The sequence below is a fragment of the Pongo pygmaeus genome, chromosome 5 (genome assembly GCF_028885625.2).
Source record: "Pongo pygmaeus isolate AG05252 chromosome 5, NHGRI_mPonPyg2-v2.0_pri, whole genome shotgun sequence".
Taxonomy (NCBI): Eukaryota; Metazoa; Chordata; class Mammalia; order Primates; family Hominidae; genus Pongo; species Pongo pygmaeus.
In genome coordinates, this window is record NC_072378.2 from 7,409,362 (window position 1) to 7,423,163 (window position 13,802).

The window sequence follows — 13,802 nt, forward strand, 5'->3', positions numbered from 1 at the left end:
TTCTGTGGTGTAAATAATCCCACTGAAGGCCCATTTCAAACTACCAATTTGAAGTAAACCAGCTTGAAAATATCCTGAAAATGAAGCCATTGGCTGTGGTGAGCCAGTTATTTAAATTCTGAAGTTCTATGACATTGTATATGTAAAATCCATGTCAGCCCTAAAATGCCACAATTCTATGATTGCAACACTGGGTGATTCTTTAAATTGCCAGGATACACCCCAAACCTAATTAACAGCATTCGCTTGCTGCATCAGTGCACTGGCATCGTGATGAAAGCTGGCTTTGGTCCAGATTCGGAGCCAGACGCCGTGGAAGCAGAAGCTGCTCTGACGCTCTGTCGTGGCTGTGAGTTGGGGAACTCAGGCCTTGAAACTCAGTCAATCAAGAGCTGCTCCTGCCTTCCCTTCTTTTGGTCAGGTGGGGATGATTCATCCCTGTGTTATTTCAGCCACTGTTTCCCAGGGTGCCTGGAAGCAGGGAAGGCCTGAGAGCTTGAAGCAGACAGAGGAAAAACAGGGAGGAGGAGGAGAAAGGGACCCGCCTTGGGTAGGGCCCCTGCTGAGTCGCGGACAGGTGTGAGTCATTCCTCTCTGCTTCAGCAGCCACACCTTTTGTCAAGTTCTGAATGCCAGGTGGAGAATCTGCCTAGACCAAGCGCCCTTGATCAAGTCAGAACAGGTTTCCTGAAAGATCATTCCCATTAAAATTAATGGAATCAGAATAGGCTGATCTTTTCTGTAATGCGACGTGTTTCTTTTCAACATGTTTCCTAAATGCTTAGAGAGACCCCCTAAAAGTATAGAAGAGGGAGAAAAGAGGAAGAAGTGTGCTTTCACATCCCCAGGGCTCGGGACTAGAGAGAGAAGGTGGTTTTATATTATCCATTCCTGCCTTTCCAACCAACCACCTTACCAGCTTGCCAAAGAACTGACCAACTAGGGCAGTGAAGAGTATAATGAGCATGAATCCTCATGAGCTGCCATATTATGATCAAGATCTTTCCATTGAGTGTGTGTGTTGCTATTGAATTAAGAAGAAAAGGTCTAGAAGGGAAAGACTTGGCATATAAATAATTTCAAAGTCTTAGGGACACACTTTACAACCATAAGGATGACTACTATTGAAAACAGAAACAACTCCTCTCTCTGGTCCGTGTCTTCAAGATGATAAAGAAAAGAAGGAACAATAGTTGTGCCAAAAAGGGCCACGGTCACGTACAGCCTATTAGCTGCACAAACTGTGCCCTATGTGTGCCCGAGGACAAACCCATTAAGAAATTCATCTTTTGAAACATGTTGGAGACCACAGCAGTCAGGGACATTTCTGAAGCGAGCGTCTTCGATGTCTATGTGCTTCCCGAGCTGTATGTGAAGCTACATTACTGTGTGAGTTGTGCAATTCACAGCAAAGTAGTCAGGAATCGATCTCATGAAGCCGGCAAGAACCAAACACCCCTGCCGTGTTTAGACCTGCGGGTGCTGCCCCACAACTGCCAGCAAAGCCCATGTAAAGAGCTGAGTCCTTAAAGACTGAAGACAAACTATTCTCTGGAAAAAAATTAAATGGAAATTATACTTAAAAAAAAAGAAAACAGAAACAAACAGAAAATAACAATGGTGGGTGAGGGTGTGGAGAAATTGATACCCTTGTGCATTGTTGGTAGAATGTAAAATGGTGTAGCCGACGTGGAAAACAGTATGGGAGTTCCTCAAAAAAACTACACAGACAATTACCATATGATCCAGCAATCTCACCACTGGGGATACATCCAGAAGAACTGAAAAGAGTCTTAGCTGGGCACAGTGGCTCACGCTTATAACCCCAGCACTTTGGGAGGCTGAAGCGGGTGGATCACTTGAGGTCAGGGGTTCAAGACCAGCCTAGCTAACAAGGTGAAACCCCGTCTCTACTAAAAATACAAAAATTAGCTGGGTGGCCAGGCGAAGTGGCTCATGCCTGTAATCCCAGCACTTTGGGAGGCCGAGGTGAGTGAATCACTTGAGGTCAGGAGTTTGAGACTAGCCTGGCCAACATGGTGAAACCCCGTCTCTACTAAAAATACAAAATTAGGTGGATGTGGTGGCACATGCCTGTAATCCCAGCTACTAGGGAGGCTGAGGCAGAAGAATTGCTTGAACCCGGGAGGCGGAGGTTGTGGTGAGCCCAGATCATGCCATTGCACTCCAGCCTAGGCAACAAGAGTGAAACTCTTTCTCAAAAATAAATTAGCCAGCCGTGGTGGCACGTGCCTGTAATTCTAGCTACTCAGGAGGCTGAGGCAGGACAATCACTTGAACCCAGGAGTGGGAGGTTGCAGTGAGCTGAGATCCCGCCACTGCACTTCAGCCTGTGTGACAGAGCAAGACTCTGTCTCAAAAAAAAAAAAAAAAAAGAAAAGAAAACAGGGTCTTGAAGGTATATTTGTACACCAGTGTTCATGGCCATATTATTCATGATAGCCAAAAGGTGGAAGCAACTGAGTAACCAATGATGATGGATGAATGGACAAACACAATGTGGCCTGTCCATGCAATGGAATATTATTCAGCCTTAAATAGGAAGGAAATTCTGGCACATGCAACAACAAGGATGAACCTCGAGGACATTATGCTTAGTAAAAATAAGCCAGACACAGAAAAACAAATACTGGATGATTCCATTTATTTGAGATACCTAGAGGAGTCAGATTCATAGAGAGAGAAAGTAGAACGTGGGTTACCAAAGGCTAGAGTGAGGGGGGAATGGGAGTTATTGTTTAACAGGTACAGAGCTTCAGTTTGGAAAGATGAAAACGTTCTGGAGATGGATGGTGGTGATGGTTGCACAACAGTGTCAATGTGCTTAATGTCAGTGAACTGTACACTTAAAAATGGTTAAGATTTCTGTAACGTGTATTTTACCACAATTTGGAAAAGATTCTACACACACAGAATGACAATAACCAAAAACATTGGAGACAAACTCCCCGGGAAAAAAAAACCTCCCTTTTTTTTTTTTTTTTTTTTTCTTTCCGAGACAAGGTCTCACTCTGTCACCCAGGCTGTTGTGCACTGGCATGATCATGGCTCACTGTAGCCTCAACCTCCTGGGCTCAAGGGATCCTCCCACCTCAGCCTCCCCGAGTAGCTAGGAGTACAGGCACATGCCACCGCACCCAGTTAATTAAAAAAATTTTTTTAATAGAGACAGAGTTTCATTATGTTGCCCAGGCTGGTCTTGAACTCCTGGCCTCGAGCAATTCTCCTGCCTCAGCCTCCAAAAGTGCTGGAATTACAGGCACAAGCCACTGTGCTGGGCCTTCAATCTCTATTTTGTGTCTTTATAAGAAATACGAGCTCGGGCCGGGCTCTTGTGGTTATAGATGTGATTATAGATGTGGTGGCTCATATCTATAATCGCGGCACTTTGGAAGGCCAAGGCAGGTGGATTGCTTGAGGCCAGGAGTTCAAGACCAGCCTGGCTAACATGGTGAAAACCCCTCTCTACTAAAAATACAAAAATTAGTTGGGCGTGGTGGTACATGCCTGTGATCCCAGCTACTCAGGAGGCTGAGACATAAGAATTGTTTGAACCTAGGAAGCAGAGGTTGCAGTGAGCCAAGATTGTGCCATTGCACTTCAACCTGAGCAATAGAGCGAGACTCTGTCTCACAAAAAAAAAAAAGAAGGAAAAAGAAAGAGAAAGAAAGAAAGGAAGTAAGGAAGGAAAAAGAAAAAGAAAAAAAGAAATATAAGCTAAGAAAAGTAACTTGATCAATATGAGTCTGTTTGGTTATCTGTAAAATGGAGATGATAATGACATGTACTTCTTAAATCTGCCGTAAGGTTAAAATGAGACAGTCAAGTAAAGCCCTTGGTACAGTTTTGGCACGTAGTATATGCTCAATAACTGTTAGTGGCTGGGTGCGGTGGCTTACACCTATAATCCCAGTACTTTGGGAGGCTAAGGAGGGAGGATCACTTGAGCCCAGGAGTTCAAAACCAGCCTGGCCAATATAGCAAGATCTCATCTCTTAAAAAAAAAAAAAAAAGTGTTAGCCATTGCTATTATTGAATCATCGGACATCATGGTTGAAAGTCAACTAGAAGCTCTCCACGGGCAGTCTTATCTAATTTATCTTTTTAAACTGGATCCAAAAAATGGAAACAATTTTCTGCCACATAGTCACATCCATCAATACATGCATCATTGAGACCTACATATAAGTGGAGCAAAAACAAGCTACTATCTCTAGTCAGCATTCTTAACCTGTCTTCGTTGCTTATTCTGTATATCAGAGTCCTGCCTTCGTCCTCAGGCAAACTGCACTTGGAGCACAGGTGTTTTATGTTTATCAACACCATCAAAGATGAGACATTTGTTTTCTATGAGGAACTACCAGAATAATGTCAGCGGTGCTGTGGTGTCCACATAAACTTAAGAGGAAGGCCTGCAGGAGGAAGCCAGCTCTGCAGATAAGGCAGTGGTGATGGTAGAGCATGCCTGCATCCCCCAGGGTCCCACCCTAGGATACATGGATCCTCCAAAGCCATTTCTGTGCTCCCGGCTGCAGCATCCAGCATGTCTCCTTCAGGATATTTCCTGGGGAGTTCACCCAATGAGGGCGCAAAAGGCAAGGACAGGGAGAAAAACAGAGAAACAATACTGGGAACACCTAATACGTGGCTTTGAGATCTTTGAGACGATAGTTAAGGATGCAATATGGCAAAATGTGAACGTGTGAGGTTGCAATGCCAGTGAATATTTCCAGAACAGTGGTTCTCAACCTGGGGTGATTTTGCCCCTCCCTCTCTACTCCCCAGGGGACATGAGGCAAGACATTTTTGGTTGTCACACTGAAATGAGGTGCTGCTGTGTCTACTGGGTAGAGGCCAGGGATCCTGCAGAAAATCCTACAATCTACAGGACAGCCCTCTATAACAAAGGATTATCCCATCCAAAATGTCAGTAGCACTCAGGTAGAGAAGTCCTGCTCTAGAACAACCAGAAGGGATGAAAGGAAATAATTTCCTCCTCAGTGAGGGAAGGATGGAAGAAAATAGCTATTACTATGGATGGTTACAGATGAGGCCCAAAGAAAAAGAATCTAAAGAAAAAGACTGCCCTGCTGGGTGCAGTGGTTCACGCCTGTAATTCCAGCACTTTGGGAGGCCAAGGTGCATGGATCACCTGAGGTCAGGAGTTCGAGACCAGCCTGGCCAACATGGTGAAAACCCGTCTCTACTAAAAATACAAAAATCAGTCGGGTGTGGTGGCACATGCCTGTAATCTCAGCTACTTGGGAGTCTGAGGCAGGAGAATCACGTGAACTTGGGAGGCAGAAGTTGCAGTGAGCCAAGATCACACTACCGCACTCCAGCCTGGGGAACAGAGCGAGGCTCCGTCTCAAAAAAAAAAAAAATAGCAATAATTTTTAAAAATACCCTTTACCTTTTTAATTTCTTTCTTTTCTTTCTTTCTTTTTTTCTTTTTTTTTTTTTTTTTTGAGATAGGGTCTTGCTATTTTGCCCAGGGCTGGCCTTGAACTCCTGAGCCCAAGGAATCCTTCCACCTCATCCCCTCAAAGGGCTGGGATTACGCCCAGCCCAAGAATGCCCTTTGTATACTACTGGACATTTCTTAACTTTCTTACCCTTATATTCACACCCATACACCCACTAGTGAGCAAAGGATACATTTATTTATCATCTTTTTGCAACAGAGATATCAACATTTAAAACTGGATTTGGTGAGGAGGGGAAAATTCCTTTATAAAAGTAAGACTTCTGCATTCAGACCTTCATCTGTATTAGTCAGAACTTGTTTCCTATCCAGCTTAACATTCAGTAGGAATTTGTCCAAACATGAAATCGTTTTAAACTTCACAGTAGGTTATACGTGTGGAAACAGTTTTATGGACCACATATTAAAGTGGGGAAGAGATTTAGAAAAACTGCACTCAGTGGTCTGTCGAGAACTAAGAAAGAAGCAGCAGCTGGCCCAGGTCCTGGAATCCTAAACCGCATTGCTGTGTTCCTGGAGCACCGTCCCCCATAAAACAAGTGGCCCAATAGTGACCAGCATGTTCTATGACTGCCTGGGTTTGGATCCGATCTTCAGGAAGACAAGATGTGTGGCCTTAGGCCAGTTACTGAACTTCTTTGTGCCGCTGTCTTTTCACCCAAAAAAATAAAGATAACAATAGAACGTACCTCATAGCATTGTCGGATAGATCAAGCGAGATAATACAGGTAAAACACTTAGCACCTGTCAGGGCATTGCAAGCCCTCTAGAAGTCTTAGCTGGTACAGTTTGGATGAGAAAGTGAAACATGGTATATTGATCTAGGTTAAAGAACTGGGTCTGTTTGCTTTTAAATATAATCAACTTTTCTATCTCTGTGGCTTAAAAGAATCTGTAGGTTGTTTTAAAACTAGACAAAATAGAATTAATTTTCTTTTCCTCTACTCTGCAAATGACAAGCCAAAATTATACCGGTACCAAAGAATGCTTATAAAATTAGAAAACAGCATTGGTAGAGAAAGAGCCCAAGAAAGATAATTAGATAATTTACTATGAAAGGAAGTGTAAGAACAGGTTTTGTGTTTGTGCAACTCCTAAGTGCTCAATAAATGTCTACTGAGAAATAAAACTGAGCGATATTTTTTTGGAAGATGAGAAGTAATACAATCAAGGGAAAGTTGCGTGGGAAAAAAAGGGAGATCACTATAGAGGTGACACACTGGGCTCACAAAATATTGTAGGAGTTTTGGAGAGTTCCCATGAAAGCACTCACAGTGGTTCTCTTCCCTGGCAGCTCACCGGGGCACCTTTAAGAATCCTATTGTTGGCCAGGGTGTGGTGGCTCGCACTTGTAATCTCAGTAGTTTGGGAGACTGAGGTGGACGGATCGCTTGAGCCCAGGAGTTCAAGACCAGCCTGGGCGACCAAAAAATACGAAAACTAGCTGGGCTTGGTGGTGTGTATCTGTAGTCCCAGCTACTTGAGAGGATGAGGTGGGAAAATGGTCTGAGCCTGGGGAGGCTGAGGCTGCAGTGCCACTGCATGCCAGCCTGGGCAACGGAGAGAGACCCTGTCTCAAAAGAAGAATCCTATTGCTCAGGGAGGATTGATTAAATCAGGATGGGAAGAAGAGGGCTGCAGCTCAGGCTCCAGAGTTTTTTGTATGATTCCAATGCACAGCCAAGGTTGAGAGCCAAGGCTCTAGTCTAGACCAGTGGTTCTCAACCTTGAATGCCAAAGGAATTGCCTGGGATTTTATTAAAACTCAGATTCCAGTTCAGTCGGTGTGTATAAGGGAAGCGGGGAGCAGAAGGGAGCAGGAGGCAAAGATACCTTTTTCCTAAGTAACTCCCAGAAGATGTCAGTTTTGCAGTTCTGCAGATCCCATTTGCAGCTGCAAGGCTCACATGTTTTGAAAATGGCTCTATATAAACAAATGTATGATATCATTATAAAGTGCTACTGTTGTTCTTTCAGAGGAAACTCATTTGTTCTACAAATGTTTAGTAGCCTATGTGCTTTTGGAGGGATACAAAGATGGATAAATAGATGGCTTCCCTCAAGTTATTTACAATTCAGTTTATAATAGATGACATTTAAGTTAAGCAGAAAATAAAACTTCCTGATTGTAAAGCTTTCTGATGGTGGCGAGATGAGATGGGTGTTCGAGGACACTAGGAGAGTGTTGATGGGTATTGGGGTTGAGGATATTAAGGGAAAGTTTTGCTTCAGGAAAGTAATGAAGGAAGAATATCTGTGTCATGCAACAGAGGATAAGTGGAAAATTCATGAAAGAGGTAGAAGAAGTTCATAGCAAAAAGAGATTGAGCATCAGGGTTTTGTTTTGTGTTTTTGAGATAGGGTCTCACTCTGTTGCCCAGGCTGAGTGTTGTGGTGCAATCATAGCTCACTGCATACTTGACCTCCCAGGCTCAAGCAATGCTCCCATCTCAGCCTCCTGAGTAGCTGGGACTACAGGCATTCATCATCACACCTGGCTAGTTTTTTTATTTGTTGTAGGGACAGAGTTTGGCTAATGCCACCCAGGCTAGTCTTGAACTCCTGGGAGCAATCCTCCCACCTCGGCCTCCCAAAATGCTGGGATTACAGGCATGAGCCACCGCACTGGACCATGAAAGTTTGAAAGAAGTAGTCTTATAGATGGTTATGAAGAGTTGGAAGTTTCTGAGGAAAGACAGCCTTGTTGCTGAAGGTAAGAGGACATTGCTACTGGATTTGAGGTTGTACCTGGGAGCTCCTACTGGTCTATGATACTCACTGGGCTTCTCAGGTAAGCCAAGCACATAAGTTCAGCTAAATTTTCTCTAAAAGATTCATCCATATGCCATTTGCACCTGACTTCCAAACCAAATAGATTTATAGACATTGAGAGCAGCTTCAGTCAAGTGTTGGAACCTAGGGGTTTGTACCATGAATCTTTCTGAATAGTTTCTCTTCGTGTCTTCTCCATGCATTTAACATTACTAATCAACAGCAGTCTGACGTCAAGAGTGTTCAAATGCATTCATATGTGTCAGGCACCAAGTGGACAGACAAAAGTTAAACTGGAACCTCATCTTTATTGGTCACCTGGCTGATACCAACTTTGCTGACGCTGGCAAGCTCCACACCAGGCTTGCAAAATCTCCACCTGCTTATGAAAGCACTAATGGACCTGCTGAGTTTTCAAACTGTCGGACAAACCTGCTCCTCCTTGTCTAAGTGCCAGCAGATTTAGAAATGCCTCTGATAGTCATTCCCCAAGCTTAAGCACCTTAAATTTTTTTAACCCACCTCCTGCACACACACACACACACACAATTTTTAAAGGGTAGTGTGTTTTTTTCTTATTAAAAGTAATATCTGTACTAGGCAGAATATTCAGAAAATAGAAAAGTATAAAGGAAAACTTAAAAATCACCATAATCTCTCTATCCAAAGATAACTATGAGCCCTGTTCATATTTTGGTAAATTTCTTCCAGGTCATGTTTATTACAAATGTGGGATTATGCAGCAGAGACAGCTTTGCTATTCTACTTTGTCAGTTGACATTCTTGTTAAATAAGTTAAAAGGGGAAATCATTTTTCTTTTCCTAGTCTGCTCATATCCGTGAAGGCAAATAGCTCTTCCATAGTGTAAATTCCCACTGGTGGGTCATGGTCTTCATTATATCCTGGAAACAGCATTTGGTAAGAGAATTATCCGGTGTTCCAGATGCCTTGTGCTGAGACTGCTGTTGGATTCAGTAAAGAATGGTTCTGTCTGAGGTAGGGATTAGTTAAGGTAGGTAGAATTTGCTGATTCTCACTATCACAATATTCTTGGGGATAAGGTGTTGTGCCAAACTCCTATTAATCTCGGTAGGGAAGGTACCAGGTTCAAGAGACCAAAGAAGAGACCAAGAGCCAGCAAATGAGACACGGGGTTTTATTAGGGGGTTACATACAGGGGAGAGAGTCCAGCGGCAGCAGGCTGGGCAACATAACCACATAGCCCAGTGGCAGTGGGTTGGGTAGGAAAACTGCAGCCGCCTGCAAACAGCATGCAGTTTCCATAGCATTTCCAGTTAACATCCTCCCCGTGATGACCTCCACCTGGCAACCTTCATTTAACCCAAAACTCGGGGCCTCGATGTACAGCCTGTGTTCCGTGAAACGTGCAACGGGTTCAGATGTTTATCATAGATAAGGAACGAACTTCCAGGTTAGCTACTTGGGTTCCCCAGCTTGGAACACACATTTAGATGCATCTGCCATCCAGGGTCATTCTCAGAGTATGCTTTAATAATTGCTACCAGATGTGTTTACCCAACGTAAGACTATCCCAGGTTTAGGATAGCAGCCTCTACGACTTAAGAAGGCCACCTTTGTGTTCGTAAGATAATCTGCATATTGTCATAATATTTGCTTAACTGACTATATAATCCGCTCTCAGGACATTTTCATATTAAATGCTCATTATTTCTTAAACTTGCCCTTTTCTTCTCACCTGTCAATAGACATTGATTCTCATGAGGCAATTCTTTCAACAAGCACTTATTGAACACTGACAATGCAAGAGTTTTCAGAATGCTGATGATCAGGCCCTTCCCTGAGAGATGATTTTAGACTAAGGATGCATGGTTTGGGGAGCCTATGAGCCATGGTTCTCATACCTGCTATACATTAGCATCACCTGGAAAGCTTTTGCAAAGGCCAGGGCTCAGGATGCACCCAGACCAGGTGATTGACTCTTTCTGAGGATGGGACTTAGGCATGTAGCTTTCAAAGCTCCCCAAGTGATTTTAATGTGCAGCCAGGGTTGAGAACCAGTGCCAGAAAACAATGATTCTCATCAAATTGGCTGCATATGAGAATCATCCAGGGAGTTTTTTAAATAAATTAAACTACCTGGGCCCCACCCCAGAACAAATGAGTCAGAATCTTTGGAAGAGGGATCTGGGCAACTGTATGTTTTCCAAAGCTCCTTCATATAATCTGATACATGGCAAGTACTGAGAATCATTGCTACAGGCAATCTAGTGAATGAGAAAATCTAGAGTTGAACCCATTTCTGGCTCTTTGGCTTTGCAAGCCACGCATAACTGTAGGATGAAGAGTCACCTCTGAGCAGCCATGTTGGGTAATGAACAGCTGGGCTGAGAACCTGAAGGCATGGGTCAAGTCTTGGCTTTGCCATATAACATTTGCTCTGCAATATCACACAAATCACGTAACTTCTTTGGGTTGGGAGTCCTGTCCACCTGCCTAAAAATCCAGTGCTCTTTCTACCATACCTGTTTTTAGACTTTTTTTCTACCTTAATTGATATTTTACTGTTTTGTTTTTGTTTTTGTTTAATGATCAGTACATAGACCTAATGATTCATTTCTATATAGTTCTTTTATTTTTTTTCCCAAACCTCCAGGTAGTATTTATCCCAGATTCCAAACTCTACTGTGGCCGAAAAGCTATTTAGTCTATCGGAAACATTCAGCAAGCTCTTTACAAAAATGACTGCAGTGTCTTCAACACATTTGAGTTGCACTCATAGTTTGCTCCAGTCATGTGCAAGTTTAATGTACAACTCTACATCACATAATGGGACATCTTTAACAACAAAACCTTCCCGTGCCCAAGGTCATGGACAGGAGAAGAAGGGAGTGAATTTCTACTTTATGCATATTTTAGGGAACAATACTGTGGCTATCATTTACCCTTTGAGCACTCTTGATTTTGGTCATTTATATTAGAACATGAGAAACAGTGACAGTGAATACAAATGAGTACTATCCGAATTCCTAGGCTGCTACCAGAAAATAAAATTTAAAGTCCCTTCCCATATTCACGAAGGTGGCAATAACTGTATATATATATTTAAAAAGTCTATAAACTTACAGAAAAGATAAACTCTGGCTTCTAAACAAATTACAAAATTGATTTTGCCTTTATCCTTGAGTGTGACACAGAAAAATGAAAACCTGTAGACCTAGTTATCAAAAGGCACTTATCCTCCTCAGCCCAGGTATGAACTTAAAGTTTGGCCTGAGCCAGTTTGATCTTCAAGTTTTCTCCAAATTTGTCCTTGAATCAAACGTATTCAAGTAGTCAGAACATTGCACATTGGGTAAACCTTTAATGCAAGCAGTCAAGTCCTTAGTCATGAAACCAGCCTCAATTGTCTCAATACAGACTTCTTTCAAAGCATTTGCAAAGAAGGCAAGCTCTTTATTGTTATCAGTCTTTGCTCTGAGGGCCAACCCTCTGGTCCAGGCAAAAATGGAAGCAATGGGATTGGTGGATGTCTCCTGGCCTTTCTGGTACATGCAGTAGTGACAGGTTACAGTCCAGTGGGCAGCCTCTGCTTCTACTGTCTTGCCATGTGGACACACCAGCATGCTGCTCATCATGCCAAGAGAGCCATACCCTTGGGCCACAAAGTCTGACCGCATGTCACCATCATAGTTTTTACAGGCCCAGATGAAGCCTCCTTCTGATTTCATAGCTTGGGCCACCATGTCTTCGATGAGCCTATGCTCATACCAGATCTTTTGGGCTTCAGACTGGGACTTGTACTGCTTGTCATATATCTCCTGAAAGACGTCTTTAAAACGTCCATCATATTTCTTCAGAATAGTGTTTTTGGTGCTCAGCTACAAAGGCCAGCCCTTAGAGTCATTTGGAAGGAACTGTGTGCAAAATCTTCAATTGACTTATCTTGATTATACTTCCCCATGGCAACACCACCACCCTCTTCCAAGTTATGTACCAGGTATGTCACCTTTTGGGTTCTGTCACTTAGTGTGTGGGTTATCTCCACTTTTCCAGGCCCAGGAACAACAAAATCAGCTGCTCTGTATTGATCCCCATAAGCATGGCGACCTACGATGATGGATTTTACCCATCCACTCACAAGCCGGGGGATATTTTTGCAGATAATGGCTTCTCTGAAGACCGTGCCAACCAGAATATTTTGGATGGTGCCATTTGGTGATTTCCACATTTGTTTCAACTTGAACTCCTCAACCCTTTTCTCATCAGCAGTGATAGTGGCACACTTGACACCAACATTATTCTTCTTTATAGCTTCTGCAGCATCCTTGGTGACCTGGTCGTTGGTGGCATCACAGTTGTCTATGCCTAAATCATAGCTATGTAGATCCAGTTCCACATAGGGAAAAAATGAGTTTCTCTTTAATCAATTCCCAAATGATTTGTGTCATTTCATCTCCTTGCATCTCTACCACAGAACCGCCACTGAATTTTTCAGACATTTTGAGTTTAATAAACCTTGAAAGTGAATCAATTTTTTTTTTTTTTCTGAGATGGAATTTTGCTCTTGTTGCCCAGGCTGGAGTGCAATGGCATGATCTCGGCTCACTGCAACCTCCATCTCCAGGGGTTCAAGTGATTCTCCTGCCTCAGCCTCCCGAGTAGCTGGGATTACAGGCATGCACCACCACGCCCTGCTAATTTTGTACTTTTAGTAGAGATGGAGTTTCACCATTTTGGTCAGGCTGGTCTCGAACTCCTGAACTCAGGTGATCTGCCCGCCTCAGTCTTCCAAAGTGCTGGGATTACAGGCGTGAGCCACCGTGCCCCGCCAACAGTGCATCAATTTCTTATCACCCTAATTCCTTCCAGTCTTGCAGACTTAACTGAATGTAGTTTATCTCCTGCCGGGATGATATGCTGATGGGGAGCTGGGGCACTATAGCTGCTCACATGCTCAGACTCACACACACAGGCTGGCAATCCCAAACCGGACTCCTGCTGCCTTGGCTTCTGACACAGCCTCTGCAGAAACCCTGTATATAGTTCTTAATGGCAAGTACTGAAAATATAAAAAGCTATGCAACTGTAATTCTTTTCCAAACAGTTATTCTATTGACTTTTTAGCTTATGATTTGGAGACAAATTATTTTTTTTAGAAACAGGTTTTCAAATGCCATCATCTTAAAACATTGCAAATTTGTTTGGTCTAAAATTTGACTAATTCACGATTTAATATAGATACTACATGCTCAAACCTGTCCAATCTTTCACAACACATTGATAAAATTATTAGGAAAAATTGGATTACCAGGAACGAAGGTGTCATGGAGGACACCCCGTTCCATCGGGGAACCCAGATCAAGGAGTAGTTTTATAAATAATTTTAGTAAAAGACAAGGGAATAAAGCTAAGCAGTATAAAATGTTTATAAGGTAAATGCATGATTACGACTTTAAATTGCCATTTGATTGTGCTTTTTTTTTTTTGAGACAGGGTTTCCTTCTGTGGCGCAGGCTGGAATGCAGTGACCTGGTGCGATCT

At 43.0% G+C, this 13,802-nt stretch overlaps 2 pseudogenes; one reads left to right on the forward strand and one right to left on the reverse strand.

The window, feature by feature from the left end:
- Positions 1 to 1,167: 1,167 nt before the first annotated feature.
- Positions 1,168 to 1,514, forward strand: LOC129039217 (small ribosomal subunit protein eS26-like; annotated as a pseudogene).
- Positions 1,515 to 11,519: 10,005 nt separating this feature from the next.
- LOC129038811 (isocitrate dehydrogenase [NADP] cytoplasmic-like) lies at positions 11,520 to 12,760 on the reverse strand (annotated as a pseudogene).
- Positions 12,761 to 13,802: the final 1,042 nt, after the last annotated feature.